General features: G+C 33.6%; 1 protein-coding gene across 3 annotated transcripts in view; it reads right to left on the reverse strand.

The window, feature by feature from the left end:
* The window catches only part of LOC144855461 (dystroglycan 1-like), a 70,877-nt gene that overhangs the window by 46,472 nt on the left and 12,157 nt on the right, over positions 1 to 12,248 (reverse strand). Inside the window, exons 2-3 of one of the 3 annotated variants that reach the window (XM_078713332.1) lie at positions 10,699 to 10,733; positions 5,750 to 5,823 (exon numbers count right to left, since the gene is read on the reverse strand). The gene's annotated coding sequence lies outside the window, so the exon portion shown is untranslated. Of the gene's footprint in view, positions 1 to 5,749; positions 5,824 to 10,629; positions 10,660 to 10,698; positions 10,734 to 12,248 lie in introns of those variants that run through there. The other 2 variants (XM_078713331.1, XM_078713333.1) reach the window with 2 other exon arrangements.

The raw sequence follows: 12,248 nt of genomic DNA on the forward strand, positions 1-12,248 counted from the left end.
GGGTCATTTTGAGGTCAAAGGTCATTTGGTGTCAAATTAGAGATACGCCTGTTATTGTTTTAATAACGTTGTGAATTTTGAATGTACCTCATTTTATTTAGTATCAAATGATAGCTTACTAAATTATCTTTATTTTGATATATAGTTATGCAGGTATATATTGGGTTATAGTATGAATTTTGGTCAATTAATACTAATTTATAAGCATTTTTTCCAAAAAAACAAAAAAATTATATTTTTTACACCAGAAAAAAAAAATTAAGGTAGCACTCAATGGTAATGAAACTTCTCTAAAAATATCTCTCCAATATAATGATCATGTGTAAAAAAATTTGAATCATTTGATAGTTGATTGTGGACATGGGTGTAGATTGAAGTTATTGAGACTAAAACTGAGAAATATCATGTTTTTCATGTACTCTGTACTGTTTATCAAAACAAAATGGCCACTATTTTCATACAACATGCTATATTGTATTGAGTTAATTTTGGTGTCAAATTGTTCACAATGTATATGTTAATATTAGTTTTAATAGAAAATTTTTTGTAAAATTGACCGGAAACCCCATTTCCAGCAATGTTGACCTTTGACCTCTTTTCGCCATATCTAAGTAACGGCAGGTCGGAGAGAATTAAAACTAGGAGCAAATTGTTCCCAATATGTATATTTATATTCAGTTTAACAGAAGATCTTGCTTGAAAATGACCGGAAGTGTGGTTATTGACCTTTGACCTCTTTTTGCCATATCTAAGTAACGGCAGGTCGGAGAGAATTAAAATTAAGAGCAAATTGTTCCCAATATATATATTTATATTCAGTTTAACAGAAGATCTTGCCTGAAAATGACCGGAAGTGTGGTTATTGACCTTTGACATAAATTTATAGTTTATTTATACTAGTATTACTTCTATAACCCATTTTATATGAAATTTTAACCTTTGACTTGTTTTTCTCATCTAAATAATGACATGGCATAGAGAGTTAGAACTAAGCGCAAATTGTTTATAATAGATATTTATTTATATTTAATCTAATGGATTATATTGTTTGAAAATAACTATACAAGAAGTACATAGGAGCCTATCGGGATGGATTTTAATTCAAAAAGGTGATGGGGCGGGGGGTGTGTGGTGGTTGTTTGGTAACATATAATATTATATCTTAATTTAAAGAAATATTTACAGAATGGTCAGAAGTTATTGGACAACATAATACAGTGTTAATATTTCTCAACCAAAGTTAAAATTTGAGCTGCAGACCACCTTAAAGATTTATTGAGTACTTTTTCCCACATAGACCGATGCAAGGGACCCACAGTTCGATCTACATGATTCCGATTCAAGGCCAATTTATAGGCCATAGAGTACCCAAAAGGTTCATTTGGGCAAATCGATATGAGTTCCTTAAGAATCGTATGTAATAGCTTTTTCCCATATGGTCGAATCCATATTATAAGACAAACAGTTTCATCCAGATATCCATGTATCTCCAATAAAGGGCATGTATGGCCATAGAGAATCCAGAGGTTACCCCTGGTTCATTTTGGCAAATCCATATGGGTTCCTTAAGGATCAGGGTTGCACAGATAGGCTGGAATCCACAGTTTTACCCGATATATTTCTAATACAGGGCCTTATGTAGCCAAATGCATTGATCTGATACATGGGCCAAATGTAGAACTGAACATAATCATAATAATAATATCCTGGATTTATATAGCTCCTAATATTGTGAAACCTCTAAGCGATGTACACAAACTAATACGATTAAAGGGATTCCAACCATGCCAAAAATAAAACCCAAACCGAAGAAAGGGGATACGCTCTTGTCACTAACCAGAGATCGGTCTAATTGAACCTCGGACAGCACCAGTTGTGTCTCGGTCATCCCGGACTTGGGCGCCTCCTGCCCTACTTAAACTAGATCTAAAAAAATCTAGGTGGCATGGAAAAGGAGAAAAAAGGGGAGTAATATGCTTGATTAAACAATACATGTTAACAAATATTTTTTTTAAGAAGCCTCTTAAAAAGAGCCATTGACTATGCATCTTTAATGCAGTTTGGAAGAGAATTCCAAAGCATAGGAGCTGCATAAGATAATGCACGGTGACCATAAGATGGTCTTCACTTTAGCAGGAACAAGATAATTCTGAGAATTGGAACGAAGACTGTGACAACAGGATTGTGGAGTGAAAACACAAAGAGATTTATATGTGAGCAGCAATATCTTGAAATTGAGACGTTCCTTTACAGAAAGCCAGTTTAGTTCATGCAAGATAGGTGTTATGTGGTTCGACACACTATACGGGCAGCACTATTTTGTAACATCTGCAACTTCCTAAGCAGGGTCTTGAGCAGTGCGACATGAATACTGTTACAGTAGTGCAGACGTGATGATATAAAGGCATGCAGAAGTCGTGTAGTTGTTACCCTATCCAGAAATCTACAAATTAGACCAATCTTCCTAATCCCAACCATAGCAGAACGATGGCATTGATGTTAGCATCCATCTGCAAGTGGGAATCCATGTAAACCCCAAGATTTCGAACTTCTGGGGATTAATACAGAAGATGGTTGCAATGGCAGAGATGATGTAATATGGATAAGCATACAGTAGAGAACCACGGAAGGGTCTGAATAGATGACCTGCTGTTGGTTCATTTTAGGCAAATCCATATGGATTCCTTAAGGATCGAGAGTGCACAGCAGCTTTATTCCATGAACCCACATTGTCATCCATTATTTCCAATATGGGGCTTTATGTAGCCCCAGCCACATAGTGAACCCACTATGAAGGACCTGCCCTTGGGTTAATTTGGGTAAATCCATAAATGTTCCTTAAGTATCGAGGGTGCACAGGCAGATTTATTCCATTGACATATCTATATGAACCCACATTTTCATCCCACATACAGTATTTCCAATATAGGGCCTCTTGTAGCCCCCAACATAGAGAATCCAGAAGGGTCCATGGAAGATCGACCCTTGAGTTCATTTGGGCAAATCCATAATCAAGATCAAGGGTGCATATTTAGTTTTATTATATATGGTCCAATCTATGAACTATTTACCCTATAATAATTACTAATAGTAATACAGGGCCTTATGTAGCGTACCACATAGAGATCCCAAAAGGGTCCTTAGAGGGTTCATTCGGGCAAATCCATATGGGCTAGGTTTTTTTTTAAGTTTATCCTGTTATGAGACAGACTATATGGGAAATGTTTGACCCATGTCCATTACAGAGCCGGTATGGCCCATGGATATAGCATGTGAGATTAGGAGGAGACAAAATTAACTTTTGGGATAAGGGTACTTTATTATACAATAACAAAATATGTGAGGTCAGAAGACATAATTAACTTTTTGGGATAGGGATACATTATGGGTGTGTGTGTGTAATAGCATTTTGTTTCCAACCTTAGTTTATATATCCCACTCAGACTTGCCTTTTGGACTTTGCCACCTTCTTTTGCTTTCTATTTTTTATTACACAGAATTGAAATGTTGACATTCTTTTAATGATTCTCTGATGAAAGTTATGATTTGTATGTTACATTTTTTTTTTAAACCTTATTATTACGTTTCATTGTTGTTCTTTATTATGTTTCTATTCTGCAATTGAAGGAAATAAATGTTTATTTTGAATTTGAATATATTATGATAGGAGAATTCAAATATGTAATCGGGCTAAATGTTTTTTAGCATTAAATAAAGCTTTTTTTGAGGAAAATACCATAATAAACAATTTTTGGTAGAATAGGCCTACTTTATTAATATTATTATATGAATATGCCCATAAGAAACATTAAGTCTCTACGACCAATGGTCTTCAGAATACAGCTTCATGACCATCTAAGGTCATGATTTTCCACCATTTCTAATTCATTTTTTATAAAATACTTTATTACAAGTAATATAAATATGCATATAAGAAACATTTTGATGCCAAAAGTAAGTCTCTAGGACCAAGGATCGCCGATACATGTGTTATATGCCTTAAAAGGTCAAAGGTTATTTTCCACCATTTCTAATGAATTTTTGAAAAAATACTTCATTATAGAAAATATAAATATGTATATAAGGAACATTTTGGTGCCAAAACTAAGTCTCTGGGACCAAGGATCACTGAGATACACCTGTTATATGCTTAAAAGGTCAAAGGTCATTTTCCACCATTTCTAATGAATTTTTGAAAAAATACTTTATTATAGTAAATATAAATATGTATATAAGGAACATTTTGGTGCAAAAACTAAATCTCTCGGACCAATGGTTACTGAGATACAGTGTCATATGCCTTGTAAGGTCAAAGGTCAAATTTAACCACTTTCCCCATCCCCTGATGTCTGGAGGAATTTTTTGGTGTATATTGGTATGTGATAGAGTATGAATCTGCAAAAAAACCTTTGTTAATAATTTTTTCACAGAAAAATCAAGATATTCCCTAACTAGGAGTTCATTATTCTTATACTTATTATCCTTTAGGCTAGTGCAATCTGGATTATTCAGCTAAATTCTGTTATGAATCATTTTTACACCCCTCATAACAAAATTAGGTCACAGGCCTTATTTAGCATGGACAAACTGACAGTTCCGTCAGTTCAATCGGTGCTCTAATCCCTGTGAACAATGCACACCAGCTCAATTGTCGGGATATATTACAAAAATCAATACTTATGTTTATACAAAATGTTTATATTTGGATTAAAATAAAACTGTTATAAATCAATTTAATTGATTGATGTTGACTTTAAAATTATGAGGAAAAGCTTGAATAAAAATATCACTTTGAAAGTCAAAAGGTGGAAGTAACAGTCTATACACTGATCATCATCATTATATGGGACTGTATTTTAACTCAAAGAGTGGGAAGAATATTATTGTGGGTGCAGAGAAATAATAAAGAAACAAAAGAAACCACACATGCCTACTGTTGAACTACACGCGCAGGGCTATTAAACAATACCTTCCTGGCAAGACATTATAATTGGAACATCATGGGCAGGCCCTAATAACTTTGATAAGGAATTAGGATGTTTGACATTTGATCTGACATCGCTTAACGAAATCTGTCTTCTATGCTTGGTAGCCTCCCAACTGTCACTACCTTGATGCAGCCCCTATAATAAGCATAATACTACCACATAATTACTGCTTGTAGGCTAGCATAAACAAAACCATAACTCACTAACGACCCTTTTGAATTGCTGGAATTCAAGATGATAAAAACAAGTCGTTAATCCTGTGTCACGCCAATTAACACAAAACAATTAAAACAAGTTCGGCCGTGTAGTCTGCAAGATTGGATTACGGACTTCAGATAAGATAAAGGCAGGGTCGCGAGATGAAATTACATTAATGGGACTAAACCTACACCTAGTTTCTTTCGTCAAAGTGTTTTCAGCTAATTATTATGTTCTGGGAATTACTTACAAAATTAGAAAATTGAAACCATACTGTTGTGTACGCACAAGTCAATGAAAAAAGCTGTAGAAATACAAGAACTAGCAATATCTAAAGATATTTTTTTTCTCTAGCAATTTATTAAACTTGCTTTAGTATAAAATCCATGAAAGAACAAATTCTATAAATTATCACAGAGCATTAAAAGTGAGCAGTGAAACACATGGCAGTGTTTAAATTTATGCTAAAATTATTTAGGATCTGGATATTAAAAGCAATAGCATTATTGATGTATTTTGTATTCAATGTATTCCCATTGGGAAGGTTATTCAATTTCTTTTACCTGGAATTATCGATTAATCGTCTTCATCTACTTGAAAAGCACAGGTTGTCTCCAACTCGTCTATCTTTCAAAATCTGAAATGAAACAATTTGAAATTTAAAATATTATTCATAGTACACTTATGATTAGAAACCTCCACATCGTCAACAAGTTTAAGATGTGCTTAGAGGACATGAGAATCAATTTACAGTCTGATTATTCCAAATTTGAAAATGGGTTAAACCACCAGAGGGAGAGGCCTATCCCAAATTCATTAGCAGGTTTGCATTTGTCAAAATGAATGGTTAGTTACTCCCTAGTATTTTCCACCATGTACTCATTTACAGCTGCTGAGTCAACTGCGAGTTATTATGAATTATTATGAATTGGACCCGGGTCTTTCTGCATTATACTCAAGTGTCCTAACCAATCAGCCCCGCAGCTCTGCATTTAATTACTATATTTCAGAACAATAACATGCATATAATTCCTAAAGTTAATCATAGTATAGTAATAAAGTAAAGAAACACTAGCAACTATTACCACACATCATTTCATGACAGAACAAAATAAAATATTAAAATTAATACTGTAGGATCAATTTACATTATAGTAAAGCTGTGTTGTAATAATAAATTTATTTATCTAAACAAATTCCATAATAAGCTCAGAAATTGAATTTTGATTATCTTGAATAATTTAGCATTATTTTAAATATCTTTTGAACAATTCATATTCTGTGATTGTCAAATTCTACAGTATAATCTGTGATATCATAATAATCAAATGTTAAACCCACATACTGAAATTCATATTGATAAATTATTACGATTATCATCAACGATTCTATGTACCAACTGCATGTTTAACAAGAAATATTTCTTTACAAAATATGCCGCCCATCTCAATATTTATCAGCAAATGTTTCCATAGACTCTCTTTTCCCAGACGTTCTTTGGGTTGTGCCCAGTCCGAGTTTCCAAATACCCATTTTTTTCAGCCGTAGTAAACTACTACTACTGTTTCCTAATGCTTCAGTTCCCTTGAATATGACTGCCTAAAGGAGCGTCGCAAAAATCTCCCAAATTTTGCTATAAATTGAAAATGCTGGATCACAAATAGACAGACACCTATTGAGAAATGATAATCAGAGTTCATGGTACCTAATCTGGGATTGGGACTAATGGATCAAGATTGGTATTGTGAGGGTGATGGATCACGAATGTCACATAGTTCATCTTATCTGTTAGATGGGAATCTGTCTGTTCGGCACACCCATACATACTTGATCAAAATCATGAAATACTTAACCATTCTTTAGGCCACACCTTATGCTATCTGGCTTAATAAAATATATTTAATAACCATACCCTAAGACAGTAGCTGATGGGGCTAAGTCTAGTCTCTTCTACATGGCTTGTAGTAGGACTTTAAGGTTATAACTGGCAATTTTTGGCTAGCTAATGTATAATAATAATAATTTAACAATAGTACTTACAATACAAAACAAACAGCTATATTTGTTTGCAAACAGCAAACAATAGAACTAGCACTCGTTGCGTGACTGCATAGAATTACTGCAGATGACTTTTATTGCTCTTTACAAATTTCTATAATATCATATATTTGTAAAAAAAGTAGTATTTCACAATCGTTTCAAGCAGATTGGCAAAGCAGTGTAACTGAAGAATATGACCATGGTGTGGATATTACAATTTGATTAATTTTGGCAGACTTGGCTTGCCATATTAGAAACTGCAAAGTGAAAAAGCTATGATGGGTACTATACTACAAATGTAACCAGAAATCAATGAGCATTCATCGTAGGTTCTATAAAGAATGTTTCCTGGTGCCAAAAAGGGTGCCTATAAGTGGCTACCAAGCACATGAGATGACCCCATAGAAGAACATGCTACAGAAAATGTTATGTATTCCATCAAGCGGTCTGATCTTAGCGCTATACAAATACAGGGTCGTTATTAGTTTAATACTCAAAGATAGTGGTGTGGTACAGAGCCTAGTCATGACACAAGCATAGGAATCATAACTCACAAGAACATACAAGCTAAACATTGAATATTAAAGAAATTATTACAGACAGAATGCGATAATTATATAATAAGTAATTTACAGTCATATGGCTTGTGTGGTAATACCATTATGATGAGTGTACCTCAGCCAGCAGCTGTAACATAAATCAGGCTGGCAGCAGCAACACATCTTAAAGGTTACAAAGGAAGGGGTTGCAACAGAGATACAGTAGCTAAGTTTTTGTGAGGGGGAAAAGAGTGACCCACCTTCAAGGTCACTGACCCGACTCTCAATAGTTCCACCTATGCAAATTAAAATGCAGCACCAACCCAAGAAAAACTCTGCACCGTATACCATAAAACATGTACAATAACTTTCATGCTGTGAGATACTAAAGGTTTGTAGTCTCGGCGGAAGACCTACTTTCTAGGTCGTCCACCCTCCCATAAATATTTTTCTTTCACAGAGCCTACAGTAGACTCTACTCAAGGGACCCCTCTATTCAGGGTGACACTCTAGTTGGGGTGACACCCATATTAAGATGACACTTTGTCATGAACAAGGAGCAATTATGTTTAAAACTACAGCCAATCCTATTAAAAGGGGACACTTTGACCCATTTACACTTACTTACAATCGTTAAGTGTAAACACTCCATAAAGTTAGGCCATCCCTGGGCAGGATGCAGACCTGGACCACTTCTTGAGGTGGGTCGAGGAGCAGCTTTTAGATTTGGGCCGGCTTATGCAGTGAACTATGACCAATGGCTTGAAAAAATAAGGTAAATGAATTGTCAGGGCTGTCACTTGGAATGCAAGTGTAAACACAACCTCCTTGATTGCTATCCCAGAGTATTGTTACTAGATATAGATAATTTAATTTGCTAATATTAAGAGCTACAAGCAAATTTAATACTAGCCTGACTACTTCCTTTATCATGGTATAATACAAGGTAAGATACACCAAGTGCTTATGTACAATTATCTACAACATCCTGTGTCCAACCACAAGTATACTTTTTATACTGTGTCATATTTAATTGTGAGTGACGGTTAATTGTGGCACAGTATAGGATACATCATCAATGCACTAGCTTTTGCTGACTAAAGCTAATTATAAGGAATAAACAGTTTTGATTGATTTATATAGCTTTTTTATATGCTTTTTTGGAGTTTTTTATTTCCACAATTGTTTACGACTACAAAAATAACTTTTCAAAATACCAGTCCAGGGAAAATTTGATAACACAAGCAAACATGTTGTATTGCCGACTACAACTAGGAAATCTGTTACTTGAAGACGACCCTACAAAATGTATAAATCAAAATAGTTTGACTTGAAGAATTGGAAAATTTTTTATAGCACAAAGATCTACACAGTTTAGTTGTTAGCTCTCACCAAGTGGGTTAGACCAAAGTCAACATGGTATGAGTTATATTTACAAAGAGGAAGATTTTATTCAATGTTGTTGGATTATTAATAATTATCAGACTTAATATTTTTAGATGTTTACTTCCCTTATACTGGCACATATTGCTGCTAGTTAATACATAGTCAGCTATTTATAATTGCTCGCATCCTGACAACATGAGCGCAGTTTCCGAAATGAAACCTACCGTTTAAAAATTCAGGCATTTAAAGAAACATTAAATAGCATTTAATAAATAATACTATAAAATACAGTAATCCAAACTCCTTTCAAACTTTTGCAAAAGCTAAATTTGTGGTCCTAAAATTCAGCCACATGACACCAGAATTATCCAGGTAAAATATCCTTATAAATACTGATGATTAGCTGTCAACAAAATTATCATTAAGGTTTCTGAATGGTTGCCCTATTTTTTCTCTATTAAGTACATTTTGTAGGAACTTGATAAAACATTAAAATTAATATTGACCCTTAACATGGAAACAGTGACCTAGATAATCACAATGATTAAATTACCAACAATCAATTTGTAAAATGTTTATAAATATTTAATTATCCCAGCTTTACACTAGATTTAGTAAATTAAATATTGAATGTTACTTTATGTATTAAACATGTACTAATCTATATAATGAATAATAATAAACAATTTTAATCATAAATATTAATTAATTAATCCGGACATTGTAATTTAATTAGAGTTCATAATCTCAGGAACTTGAAAAATCATTAAAATTAATATTGAATGTTAAGTATATTAAACCTTAACATGGAAACACTGACCTAGATAATCACAATGATTAAATTACCAACAATCATTTTGTAAAATGTTTATAAATATTTAATTATCCCAGCTTTACACTAGATTTAGTAAATTAAATATCGAATGTTACTTTATGTATTAAACATGTACTAATCTATATATGAATAATAATAAACAATTTTAATCATAAATAATAATTAATTAATCCAGACATTGTAATTTAATTAGAGTTCATGATCTCAGGTTATGGATCGGGAAAAAGTAAGATGACTTTATCTATTGAATGGTTGCCTCTCTCTGTTAAATTACATGATAAGGTTATTACTGTTAATTTTCCTTAAATAGGGATCCCAAAAGGAGGGGTTCTACGGTATTACACACATTATTCATTCATTCTTTTTCTTAAAGCTATTTATAGCTGCCCATCTCTAGACATTGGGTACAATTCTTAATTACAATAAAGCTCTGTCTACATTATCAAACTTTATGTGACAAAAAATGTGATGGATACCATGACCTCATATCACAACCATATTTGGGCATACTGTATCACTACCATATTTGGGCACATCACACTTTTTTTGTCAGTTTGATAGTGTAGACAAAGCTTAAGTCAACTTAACCTGTAATATATTAGTTAATGTTACCAAGAAAATAAATGAAAACATTACTTCCTACACTTTGTATCAATTTCCACACAAATTAACTTGTAATTTTTAATTTAATGTTGCCGTTGGCATATCTCACCTGATGAACACGTCATTTCTTTGTCGGTGTAGATTCTGAAATTACTGACAAATTAGCGACACATTACCAGCAATTAACATCAAATTACACGTGGCTTAATCTTGTGAGCATTGTCTTACATGGACTGAAATCTCAAAATTGAATCGTTTCCGAGAGGTAACACCATTGTCGACTTTTTGTAATGAGTAATGCTTTAACTTAGAAAGGTGAATTTTTCTTTGTTACGAAAACTATGACACAAAATATGAATATATTAATTATTGTTTAATTAAACATACAATATTTTTGTATTCCATGCAAGATAGTGAACAAAATAAAGAGCACACATGTGACTCATATCAGCGGGTCTGATTGGCTACATCCATCCAAAGTTAACACTGCCATAGAATGTATACTATGGTCCAATTTCTGCTGCATAAAAATAACCAGTTAGAAACGGTCTGAATCAATTTTTTTTTTAAAAAGGCAGCGCAAAGTAACCGGCTAAAAACACCCATTCAATTCGGTGTTAGAGCTGGTTACTGCTGGGCAACTTTTAGCTGCAACACAAAATAACGGTTATTTGATTGACAGCTGCTGACCTCAAGTCAGTCAACTACACTGCAGTAAAGTTTGAATTAACCGCCAAGACCAATTGCATTTTGGGTAATTCTAAAGATTTTTGTCTAACGACCACCCACTGTTTTAAATGGTTATTTTGGAGCAAAAAATTAGCAGAAATAGTCGGTCTATTCAGAGCTATGCAGCAGAAACAAACCTTATGATGTACAAGAACACAACATGAAAATGTGTGTATTTAATGTACATAATGCTACTGGCTGGCAGCAGCATCTGGTACCATTTTAAAAGTCCAGTGAAAAGTCACGAAACATGCTTTAAAATTCATTTAAAATGTCACAATTCCCCAGAGAAGCTTGTCCAACTCAATTAAACAGGCAGGTTAAAACCTTAATGAGTGCCTGGAGTATTTTCTAATCTATTAACACAAAGCTAGAGAAGAAACATCTTGAACTTCGCTGAACCAAAGACATTTGTAACATAGTTTACATACAAACTTCCTAATAAAAATACTGTTTTACACCAAAGTTACATAATTATTTTCATATACAGTACTCACACACTATAAATGAGTTTTCTCCGATAAGAATTTATTACTGTACAGTAGGTCCCGCCCGTGTACACATCTGGTGCGTAGTGTACTTTAAAGAACTCGGTGCCTATTTCAGAAAGAGTAGAGGTTACCCCAGTGGACTGGTTATGTCAGCCAATGTGGACAGACAAATAAGAGCTATCAGGTGGCAGCTCGAAAATGGACCCTTAAACTCCGTCTACACTATATCAAAAACTGTATGCGACAAAAAATGTGCCCAATTATATATTGACATGATTGACACTTTTTTTGTCAAACTACAATAGTTTGATAGTGTAGACACAGCTTTATAATAGGGCGATGATAGTAGCACAGTAAAGGTAGATGACGATTGTCCAAATTCATTAAGAAAACATCTCTTTTATTACAATTTTGAAATTTATTAAAATAAAAGGAATGT

The sequence above is a fragment of the Antedon bifida genome, chromosome 11 (assembly GCF_963402885.1).
Source record: "Antedon bifida chromosome 11, ecAntBifi1.1, whole genome shotgun sequence".
Lineage (NCBI taxonomy): Eukaryota > Metazoa > Echinodermata > Crinoidea > Comatulida > Antedonidae > Antedon > Antedon bifida.